Raw genomic sequence first — 12,305 nt, 5'->3', positions numbered from 1 at the left:
AATGTCTATTCTTCCAACCCATGAGCACGGAATGTTTTTCCATTTCTTTGTGTCTTCTTCAATTTCCTTCATAAGTCTTCTATAGTTTTCAGCATACAGGTCTTTTACATCTTTGGTTAGGTTTATTCCTAGGTATTTTATCGTTTTTCGTGCAATTGTGAACGGGATCTGTTTCTTGCTTTCTCTTTCTGTTGCTTCATTTTTGGTGTATAAGAATGCAACTGATTTCTGTACATGGACTTTGTACCCTGCAACATTACTGAATTCATGGATCAGTTCTAGAAGGCTTCTGGTGGAGTCGATCAGGTTTTCCATGTAGAGTATCATGTCGTCTGCGAAAAGGGAAAGTTTGACTTCTTCTTTGCCAATTCTGACGCCTTTTATTTCCTTTTGTCGTCTGACTGCTGATGCTAGGACTTCCAACACTATGTTAAACAACAGTAGTGAGAGTGGACATCCCTGTCATGTTTCTGACTTCAGGGGGCAAGCTCTCAGGTTTTCCCCCTTGAGGATAACATTGGCTGTGGGCTTTTCGTAAATGGCTTTTATGATGTTTAGGTAAGTTCCTTCTATCCCAACTTTCTTGAGAGTTTTTATTAAGAAGAGAAGTTGTATTTTGTCAAATGCTTTTTCAGAGTCTATCAACAGGATCATATGATTTTTTTCTTTTGTTTTGTTGATGTGGTGTATCACATTAATAGATTTGCGAATGTTGAACCAGCCTTGTAACCCAGGAATAAATCCCACTTGATCATAATGGATAATACTTTTTCTATGCTGTTGAATTCGATTTGCTAGTATATTGATTTGCTAGTTGTTGAGTATTTTTGCATCTGTATTCATTAAGGATATTGGCCTGTAGTTCTCTTTTTTTGTTGGGTCTCTGCCTGGCTTAGGAATAAGAGTGATATGTGCCTCGTAGAATGAGTCCGGTAGTCTTCCTTCCATTTCTATTTTTTGGAATAGCTTGAGAAGGGTCGGCGTTAACTCTGCTTTAAATGTCTGGTAGAATTCCCCTAGGAATCCATCTGGCCTTGGGCTTTTATTCGTTGGGAGATTTTTGATAACTGATTCGATTTCTTCACTGGTTATGGGTCTGTTCAGATTTTCTATCTCTTCCCATTTGAATTTTGGTAGTGCATGTGTGTTTAGGAATTTGTCCATTTCTTCTAGATTGTCCAGTTTGTTGGCATATAATTTTTCATAGTAATCTCTGATTGATTGCTTGTATTTCTGAGGGATCTGTTGTAATAGACCGATTTTCCTTCATGATTTTGTCTATTTGCATGTTTTCTCTTTTCTTTCTGAGGAGCCTAGTTAGAGGTTTATCAATTTTGTTTATTTTTTCAAAAAACCAACTCTTGGTTTTATTGATCTGTTCAATTGTTTTTGTGGATTCTATCTTGTTTAATTCCGCTCTGAGCTTTATTATTTCTTTTCTTTTGCTGGGTTTGAGGTGTTCTTGCTGCTCCCTTTCCAGTTTCCTTAGGTGCTCTGTTAGGTTTTGAGTTTGTGCTTTCTCTGATTTGTTGAGGTAGGCCTGTATTGCAATGAACTTTCCTCTTAAGACTGCCTTTGCTGCCTCCCAGAGGAGTTTGAATTGTTGTATTCTCATTTTCATTCGTCTCCATATATTTTTTAATTTCCTCTCTAATTGCCTGATTGGCCCAATCATCCTTTAGTAGGTAGTTTTTAACCTCCACATTTTTGGAGGTTTTCCAGACTTCTTCCTGTGGTTGATTTCGAGTTTCATAGCATTGTGGTCTGAAAGTGTGCACGGTATGATCTCAATTCTTTTGTATTTATGGAGGGCTGTTTTATGGCCCAGTGTGTGATCAGTCTTGGAGAATGTGCCATGTGCACTCGAGAAGAAAGTGAATTCCCTAGCGTCAGGTTGCAGAGTTCTAAATATATCTATCAATTCCATCTGCTCCAGTGTGTCATTCAAGTCTATTGTTTCTTTAGTGATTTTTTGTCTGGCTGACCTGTCCATTGTTGTAAGTGGGGTATTAAAGTCCCTGCAATTAGCACATTCTCATCAATAAGATTGCTTTTGTTTGTGATTAATTGTTTTATGTGTCTAGGAGCTCCCAGATTCGGCACATAAATGTTTATAATTGTTAGTTCTTCTTCATGTAGAGACCCTGTAATTATTTAATAATGTCCTTCTTCATCTTTTGTTACTGCCTTTATTTTCAAGTCCAGTTTGTCCGATATAAGTATGGCTACTCCAGCTTTCTTTTGGCTTCCAGTCACATGGTAGATATTTCTCCATCCCCTTACTTTCAATCTGAAGGTGTCTTCAGATCTAAGGTGAGTCTCTTGTAGGCAGCAAATAGATGGGTTTTGGTTTTTGATCCATTCTGCTACCCTGTGTCATTTGACTGGAGCATTCAGGCCATTGACATTCAGTGTTATTATTGAAAAATGTGGGTTTAGATTCACTGTGTTCCCTGTAGAGTGCATGTTTGTAGTGATGTCTATGGTACCTTTATTCCTTGCTACGTTTCCCTCATAGAGTCCCTCTTAAGATTTCTTGTAGGGCTAGTTATTCTCCAGAATAAATCACATACTGAGTCACAACTCAGCATCCAACCAGTACAAAAAGACTGAATCATACCATCCGTATTTTCAGACTACAGTGCTATGAAACATGAATCTACCCTCCCTACCAACCTGCCACCAAATTTAGAAAGATTACAAATACATAGAATTGAAAGAACATCATATTAAAAACTGAATTGGTTAACCAGTAAATTTAAAAATAAATGAAAAATTACATGAAAGCAAGTGAAAATGATAACGTGATAGTCCAAATCTTTGTGATGGAGCAAAAGCAATCTTAAGAAAGAAGTACGTTGCAATTCAGGCCAATCTCAAGAAGCATGAAAGATCTCAAATACATTCTAACCTTACACCTAAAGGGGCTGGGAAAGGAACTTCAGTTTGAGAAGAAAAAATTCTGGAGATGGATGGCTGTGATTGCTGCATAATAGCATAAAGATTTAATGCCACTGAAGTGTATACTTAAAGTGGTGGACAGAAAATTTTATGTTATATGAATTTTATCATAATTTTTAAAGATTAAAAATACATTATGAAAGAGGTAGGGAAAAATATTTTCTTGATTTAAAAATGTAGTGATTTACTGAGGTAGCCAAGATCTTCCCTGACTGGGTGGTGCCCAGGCTGGTTCTTTCTCTAGGGCTACCTAGTTCAAAGCAAGGTCATGCCATCTATAGTTGAATGCAAACCTATGGAAGTGGTTACCAGGCATGTCCATTTTGACACTGTTTTCCTTCTCTTCTCTACAGAAGGGGCTTGGCCGTGGCCAGTTCACTCTCACTGGCACCATCAACCTCCACAAGTTCTGCCTTGCAATCAGGTGCGAGGAAGACGCTTCCATATTTGGACCTCAAGAATTTCCCCATGGATTTAGACTGCTCTAGGGCCAACCTCGAAGTGCTTTTCGGCTCCTAGAAGTCCTGCCTTTTCTTCATCTGGCTTCTCACCATTTTGGGCCATATGTCAGCAGCAGACCATCTATCCAGTTCTTGGGGCAGACAAGCTTTCAGTCCTGTCTTGCTAACCCAGTGTCCACTGATCCCTAGGAACTAGTCCTTGCCCAAAGTTTTCCCTACCTTTTGCTTTGATCCTTGGTGGCTCTCTTATTCAAATGTTTACTACCCTGACTTAATGGCTCATTAGACAATGTCATTTGTTTGGAGCCAGGAACACAGGATACTGAGCTTGTCTTGTTCATCCCTGGCTCTTTGGTTTCCTCATTGGTAAAATGTGTTTGTTTTGGGGAATCAAATGAAAATCAGTGATGTGTAAATACCCACATTGCAGGGCATATAGAACCCAATCAATAGTAGCTCTGAGTGTTGTAGTTTGCAGTTTAGTGTAAAGCTCTGATTCTTGATAAAGAACTTGCTGGGATTGACCCCTTCCTAACACATCACTGATGCTTCCCTGTAAGAGCTAGCTTTTTTTGCTTTGCAGGCAAGTGTTCCCACACCAGTAAGGGAGTCAACTGACCTGTGGCTTTGAGAGAAAAGTGTCAAAAATGTTTATGTTTTAAGAAAGTGGTTTTATTGTGGTTATGCTAACAGAGGGTTGATGTTGGCCCTGTAGGTTAACTGATTGGTTATACCAAGTCCCATTGCTCACTGGTCAGTGGTGAGGAACCATAAGGCAAGCTAGGGCAAAACACAAGCTAGTACACCTTCCCCAGCCCCCCCACCCCCGCAGGTGGGATATGTGAGATATTCCTCAGGCACTTCTGGCTGCCTAAGAACAAAGAAAAGGAAAGAAAACAAATGGTTAACTGATAGAGATGACAGTTATGCAGTCTCCATCAGTTTACAAATGTCTCAGTAAATTACAAGAAAAAGGGCAATCTTATCAGTAGCCTAATCTCCAGAAACCTATAGACTCAATTTCCTGGAGCCCCTAGTACCACCCTCCCCTCCAAAGTGATGTGGGGAACAAAGGCACAAAGTAAATGGCAGGTAAAATTAGATTTCCTTATAACCTGCAGCTCATTGACAAATACTTGAGACAAATACAAAGTATAATATTTCTCCAGGAATCCCCTACTATCCTAAGGTTAATTCCTTACTAGAGGAAAAACCACCTTAGCTTGAAAATACCAAGTTCTCAGTATTTTAGGAGTCCTCTTTAGCATATTAAAGTCCCTCTGCAGGCCTCCCTTTCCTCTTTACCTCCCCCAATTCCATAATATATAACCATTCATTCTTCACAACTCTAGTGCAGCCCTTTAAAGGCAGCAAGATCGATTTTACTCACACTACTGCCATAGTGGAGGACTCCAGTATAAACTGAGCTCAGTGACAGCTTAAGACCTAAAGGGGAGTGGTAGTTTTAAAGAAAGAACAGAGAAGGAAATAAAAAGGGCTGTGGGACGTGAAAAATAGGAAACAAAAAAGGAAACTGTGGGGCTATGAGGAAATGGATAATTGCTAAAAAGAGGCATGGAGAATTACTTAAAATGAATGGTGTGGCAATGTGAATTGGAACAATGTACATTTTGCTGTTTGGCAGCATTGTTCTCTTTTTTTAAGTTTTTATTTAAATTCCTGTTAGTTAACATACAGTGTAATATTAGTTTCAGGTATATAATAGTAACTCAACAATTCCATATAATACCTGATTCTCATCTCAACAAGTGCACTCCTTAATCTCTAGCACTTATTTAACCCACATACCCCTCTTTTCCCTTCTGCTAATAACCATTAGTTTGTTCTTTATATCTGAGTCTGTTTCTTAGTTTATTTTCTCTTTTTTTCCCTCTAACATAATTTATTTTTGCTTTTGCTTCGATTGCCTCAAGCATTGTGGTTTTTTGGGGCATGACATGTTCCAGTGCAGGTAGAAGCCAGGCTGAAGATTGGTTAAGTCTCTTAGTACAGTGTTCTGGCAATTCTTTTATGCTGCCTGGGAGTTCACAGTTCACAGTTGGAAATAGTTGCAGAAGACAGTGTTGGGTTTGAATATCTCCTCAGAAGGTGCTGCAGAAAATGGAAATATTTCTTTTTACACCTGGATGCTTCCTGAAGTCACTTCGAGGTACATGCCCTTGCAGAATTCTTACAATTACAGTCTTGATGTGAACCACATTGGGCAACCAAGAACAAGAGACATATACTGAGAAACAAAAAGTTACTTGCTCACAGTGCACAAAGTATAAAAGAGGAAAATCTCAAGATGTGAGGAGGGGATGAGAGAGTCTTTGGGACTGGAGATGCTTAGCTCTAGCTCACTGAGTTATGGGGAGCTATGAGAAGCATGGCAGAAGGATTCCAGAGTCTGGATTTGCATCTGAGTTCAGAGCAAAATGCACACTATTCAGGCGTGCCCTCATTTCCAGACGCTCACCATTTGTCATCTGCTTGGCTGTGATTATTTGCAGAAGGGGCTTTTCTCACATTTATTTTGCTTAGAATGGAACCCAAAAAATGTTCTTGTGATCCAACTATTTGTGAGGTGCATAAAAGATCAAGGAGGAGCAAAATCATGGGCACATGAATGCTTACAGACAAGAGACAAGACCTGGGGGAAGTCAGTTTTCTGTGTTCCAAGACACACTCCACATGCTTCCTTCTTTCATCCTTACTACTGCTTGCCTTCTGTTTCTTCCAACCTGGCCATCCTTCAGGGCTCATTATGCCATCTCCAGCCAGTTCTAAAAAGACTTTCCTAACACCTTTCATCACTGGCCCCACCCCTGCACCCCTCACTCACTTGCTGTCTACAACACATACTTATTCTCACAAAAATGTGCTTCACTAGGGCAGGGAACTCCATATCTATCTCTGGTTTCTTCAGATACTGGAAATAAGTCATAAATTTATTGTTTTGAGTAACCATTGAGGAATGGACTAGGGAGATGCTTGGAACAGTGTATTCATAAACAGAGCCTCTTTGGTGTCTAGATACATGGGGCATCCTTCTAGGCCAGTGGAAACTCAGTAATGATTGGAAAAAGCCAGGAATAGCATAAGAGCAAGGACTGAGTAATGTGGTGCCAAGTGCATTGATTTCTGTTGCTCAGGTACCCTGGATAAAGCATGAGGATCTGTGCCTCAAAGACAAATAAGATCAGGTCCTATTTTTCAGGTGGTACGGGGAGGGGCGTCAGGAGTCCCTTTGTAACACCATCTTTAGAGACCTGAGCTTTGAAGCATTAGCTTTTACGTAATTTTGTATCACAGAGAAGTGTTCCTCTTGGTTTGAATATTGTCTTGAATTTCATTATCCCTGCTGCTGTCTTGGATTTCTGGAAGAATGCCAGACAAGAAGGCGGGAGTAGGAAATTTGGAGTAGTAAATCAGGTAGAAGGAGGCAGAGCTTGGGGTTATTGGAAGATGTAGCTGCTAGCTGGAGGGACTGTGCCAAGTGTGGGATGAATGGGCATAGTGTCTTCAGCTTCAGGTACAGCTTGGCTCAGAGGTTGAGCATGGGGCTCCGCCTGCAGCTGAGAACAGCTGAGCTCAATTCTTGGGTAAAAGAGGGAAGCATCCTGATGCAGGCACATTGAATTTGATTTTAGCAGAAGGAGCCTTTGTTTTGCCCACCTCATGTCACTGGGTACCACAGCAGTGTAAGTTTATCCTCTGTGGCTTTGTCCTAGCTCTGTACAACCCACCAAAGACTCTGGGTCAGGTAAGTCACCTCTGCAGCCTCAACATTATGTACAGTGATACGAATGGTGAAGGGCTGTGCTGTCCTCTTTCAGCATAAGAAAGTAATGACTCTGGGAAGTGCCTGCACAGTGAAGATGGTGGCTTTGGGTCACCCAAGTAGCGCCTTGTAGCTGAGGAATGTGTTGTTGCAGGCTTATGCCTGTTATGCCTATTTAGTTTACTAGGCATAGGGGTGAGGAGTCCAGAGGTGGGTGGGAACAAGAAATTCTAAAGGCCATGATGGTTTAAAATTAACAGTATGGGCACACTTCAGTTCTCTTTATTTTCTTCTTTTTTCCCTTCCAGAGATGGTATGACTTTAAGAAAATTCATCTAACTTGCATTCCTGATTTCTCAAAGAAAGCTATTTCCAGAGGACATATTTGTAAATATGAATGTGGACACCAAAGTGTGGGCCTTGCCACTGCCACAAATTCAGGGCATGCCTATATGAGATCCCTGGTGTGAAAAGAAAGGACGGTGATGTGAATAAAGGAGGGTACCCAGATCCTCCCAGGCCTATCCACTATGGCATCATATGGCTGCTCTCATAAGACTGTCATTGGTTCTCAGGGGCCCTCTCCACAGATCTGGCATGTCTTTGCAGTTTCTATTCTATTTCATAAGTATCATTCCAGATGTCTCAAGTGGCACAAATCTGAAATATGGAGGCTGTGTGGCTAGACTTAACCATGGGAGGATGTTTCCATAATAAATTATTCCCTCTTTTTATCAGAACAACTATTCAGAAATTAATGGAGGTTAATCATAATAACTAGAAACAAAATATTAACAAATTAAATACAAATGTGTTGACCTAGGCAGTTGTAGTCTGACTCTTTTGAATAAATATGCAAGTTCAAGTGAAATACTGAAGGCATGGGGGTAGTGTTGAATCACTTACTTTTACTTTATGCATTTTTACACCTGATCACATCCTGAAAAAAGCATGCTTTACTTTGTTAAATAAAAAAATAAGGAAAATTGGAAGAAAGAAAAAATACACATGGATCTTAAAAAGAAAGAAAAAGAAAGAATCTGGTTAAGAAATGGGCAGAAGACATGAATAGACTTTTCTTTTTCCAGAGAAGACATCCAGATGGCTAACAGACACATGAAAAGATGCTCAACATGACACATCATCAAGGAAATACAAATCCAAGCTATAATGATATACCACCTAACACCTGTCAGAAGATCTAAAATTAACAACACAATAAATAACAGGTGTTGGTGAGGATGTAGATAAAGAGGAAAGCTCTTACACTGTGGGAATGTAAATGGATGCAGCCACTCTGGAACACAGTATGGAGGTTTATCAAAAAGTTAAAAATAGAACTACATTACAACCCAGCAATTGCACTTCTAGGTATTTATTCAAAGGATACAAAAATACTGATGTTGACAGCAGCATTATCAACAATAGTCAAATTATGAACAAAGCCCAAATGTCCACTTATTGATGAATGGATAAAGAAGAGTTGGATATATATATGATGGAATATTACTCAGACATCAAAAAGAATGAAATCTTGCCATTCGCAAGGATGTGGATGGAGCTAGAGTGTATAATACTAAGTGAAATAAGTCAGTCAGAGGAAGACAAATACCATATGATTTCACTGATATGTGAAATTTAAGAAACAAAACAGATGAACAAAAGGGAAGGAAAAAAAGAGAAAGAGAGAGGCAAACAATAAAAACTCTTAAATATGGAGAACAAACTGAAGGTTGTTGGAGGGAAGTTGAGTGGGGGGAATGGACTAAATGAGTGATGAGCATTGAGGAGGGCACTTGTATTGAGTCCTGAGTATGTAAATGATGAATTGCTAAACTCTACTCCTAAATCAATATTACAGTATATGTTAAATACAAATTAAAAATATAAATTAGACTTTAAATACAAATGTGAAAAAAATAATGCAAAAGAAGGGAAGATGAAATGATGGTGATTATGGATTGCCTATGGAGGAAGCTTGGGATAACAGAAGGTCAGAGGAAGCCTAAGGGGAACCACATTTCAAGGAAGAGTATACTTGTATCTTCCAAGCTACAGAACATAGTTTGCAAAGTTGCATGTGCATGACAAAGGAATGGTCTTGAATACAAACTTGTTAGGTTTTGGGATATTGGACCTCATAATCCCCATTACCACAGGGTCACAAGGCATTCCCAACACAATCAGACAGCTCCATCTGAACACCCAGCACTTCTATTGTGCCTATCACTGTCCTCCAGAGAACAGTTGAGGGCATGAGGTGACCAGGGGAGTTCCTCAATTATTGCACCAGAGACAGATCTCTGCTGTGATGGGTAAGTGATAACTTTTTTTTGAATAATTTTAATTGAGTCTTTACTAAAGGAGAAGAAATTAGGTACTGAAATTTATAGACGCATTGAAGAAAAAGTATGTGTTTACCAGATGACATGATCTGAGACAAAAATCTTTGTTAACCCATCTCCTACAGCTTTGTGAACCACTGTTCTAGAATGAAGTAAACTAGTCCAACCTTTTCAGGATTTCAGTAAAATTTCCCTTCTTATATGCCCTTTTCCTCCTGAGGTGAGGCAGTAACACCATAAAATTGATTATTTTGTTGACTTTACCCACTAAAGAAAATAGTGTGATTTTTAACATGTGTTAATTTTATTTTCATAAATTATTTCTTTTTGAATATAAATGTGCCATGTCATTATTCTAAAAAGTATTGAAAACAACTTATCAAAAAAAGTTACCCATAATCTCCCCATCTAGCAGTAACCACTGTTAACTGGTTTTCTATACATGCATATTTATATATTTTACAATATCAGAGGATATAGTCATAGCTGATAATGTAGCTATGACTTATCAAATGTTGGCTCTCACTGGGCATGAGACAACATGCTCCTTAATACATGTGATCTCACTGTTCACCATATAAAGTTAAGAAATAGACAGAAAGTGTTAAAGAAACTTGCCCCAAACATGCACCACAATATTTATAGCAGCACTATTGACGAAAGCCAAATTATGGAAAGAGATGATTGTCCATCAACTGCTGAATGGACAAAGAAGCTGTGGTACACTTGCAATGGAATATTACTTGGTGATCAAAAAGAATGAAATCTTGCCATTTGCAGCATGTGGATGGAATTACAGAGTATCATGCTAAGCGAAATAAGTCAGTCAGAGAAAGACAAATATCATATGATTTCACTCATAGGTGGAATTTAAAAACCAAAACAGATAAACATAGGTGAAGGAAAGGAAAAATAATATAAAAACAAAGAAGGAGGCAAACCATAAGAGATTCTTAAATACAGAGAACAAACTGAGGGTTGCTGGAGAAGTATTGGGTGTGAGGATGGGCTAAATGGGTGACTGGCATTAAGAAGGGCACTTGTTGGGGTGAGCAGAGGGTATTACATGTAAGTGACAAATCACCAAATAAACTAACTTGGATTTAAATTTAAAAGGGGGAAGAAATTAAAAAAAAAGAAACTTGCCCCAGCCAACCAGGATTCCCATCCAGGTATGCAACAACACTTTCAGTATTCCTTGGCTATTATTGTCATTACTCTTGTTGTATTTTGCTTTTCCACCTAACTGGAGAGCAGTCATTATCCTCTAAGATCGTGGACTAATACAATCCTATAGTAAAGTGCATGTTCTAGTTTGTGTCCTAATTTCCAGTGAATTCAAACTGCTGAGCTTTCATGTAAAACAAGAAGTGAGTTGTTATCAGCACCTTAAAGTATCTGACTTGAGACAGGTAATGTTTTGCCTCACCTGATTGTCTTTCTACTGGTAGGAATGGATCCATGCAATGTGGCATTTTAAAGTTAAGGGAAAAAATGAATAAATCAATGAATCCAGATGCCTTCAGTGGCTATTTTGGAATCCCTTCTGTCTAATAAAGGTGGCTCATTCTAGACTTAAGTCAATAATTCCCTGTTGTGGTCAATGAAATGTACTGCCCAGAGTATCTTTTATGAAGGGCTCACTGCCCAGCTCTGGCAGCCTTCCAGCTGTTAGCTCTTTGGTGACTTCCTCATCCACAAAGCCTCAGGTGACATCATTCTCTTAGACCGCATCTAATGATAGATCCAGTCAGTTATAGTAAGTCCTGGCCATCTCTGTTCAACTTAGGATAATGCTGATCATCCTAGCTCCAGAGCCCCATGGGACCAGCCAAGACTGGTTCCAGGTCACCTCTCAGCTGGATTTCTTGGCCCAATCCTACTTCCTACACCTCCACCCACAGGTGTTGATCCCAATGGTTTTCACTAATAAATATCCTGCATGCCAAACTCTATCTCATCATCTACTTCCCAAGAACCCAGCAGTGACAACCCTCTACCCTAGAAATGTTTAAAAGCAGAGGATCCAGAAAACTCTCACAGACATAAATGTTTAATTTATATACTATGTATCTACATGGAAAAATGTACTCCATATGAAAAGTATATTTACACAAATAATTAATGCCATTTATGATTAAAATTCCCTAGCAAATGAGGAAAAGAATGTACTTAACCTGATAAATATGTATACCTAAAAATACTTCGCAAAATATATCCTTAACCACAAATCAAAAAATAAGTATCGAGTAATTTAAGGAATATGTTTGAAAATACTCCAGATGGCCTACAGGCACATGAAACGATGTTCAACATCACTCATCATCAGGGAAATACAAATCAACACCACATTGAGATACCACCTCAAGCCAGTCAAAGTGGCTAAAATGAAAAATTCAAGAGACTATAGATGTTGGTGAGGGTGTGGAGAGACGAACAACCTCCTACACTGTTTGTGGAATGTAAACTGGTGCAGCCACTCTGGAAAACAGTGTGGAGGTTCCTCAAAAAACTATCAATAGAACTCCCTTATGACCCAGCAACAGCACTGCTAGAAATTTACCCAAGGGATACAGAAGTGCTGATGCACAGGGGCACATGTATCCCAATGTTCATAGCAGCACTGTCAACAATAGCCAAATCATGGAAAGAGCCTAAATGTCCATCACCTGACGAATGGATCAAGATGTGGTATATATATATATGGTATATATATATATATGGTATATATATATATATATATATATATATATA

The sequence above is a fragment of the Suricata suricatta genome, chromosome 9 (assembly GCF_006229205.1).
Source record: "Suricata suricatta isolate VVHF042 chromosome 9, meerkat_22Aug2017_6uvM2_HiC, whole genome shotgun sequence".
NCBI classification, from domain to species: domain Eukaryota; kingdom Metazoa; phylum Chordata; class Mammalia; order Carnivora; family Herpestidae; genus Suricata; species Suricata suricatta.
This window is presented reverse-complemented; position numbering follows the sequence as displayed.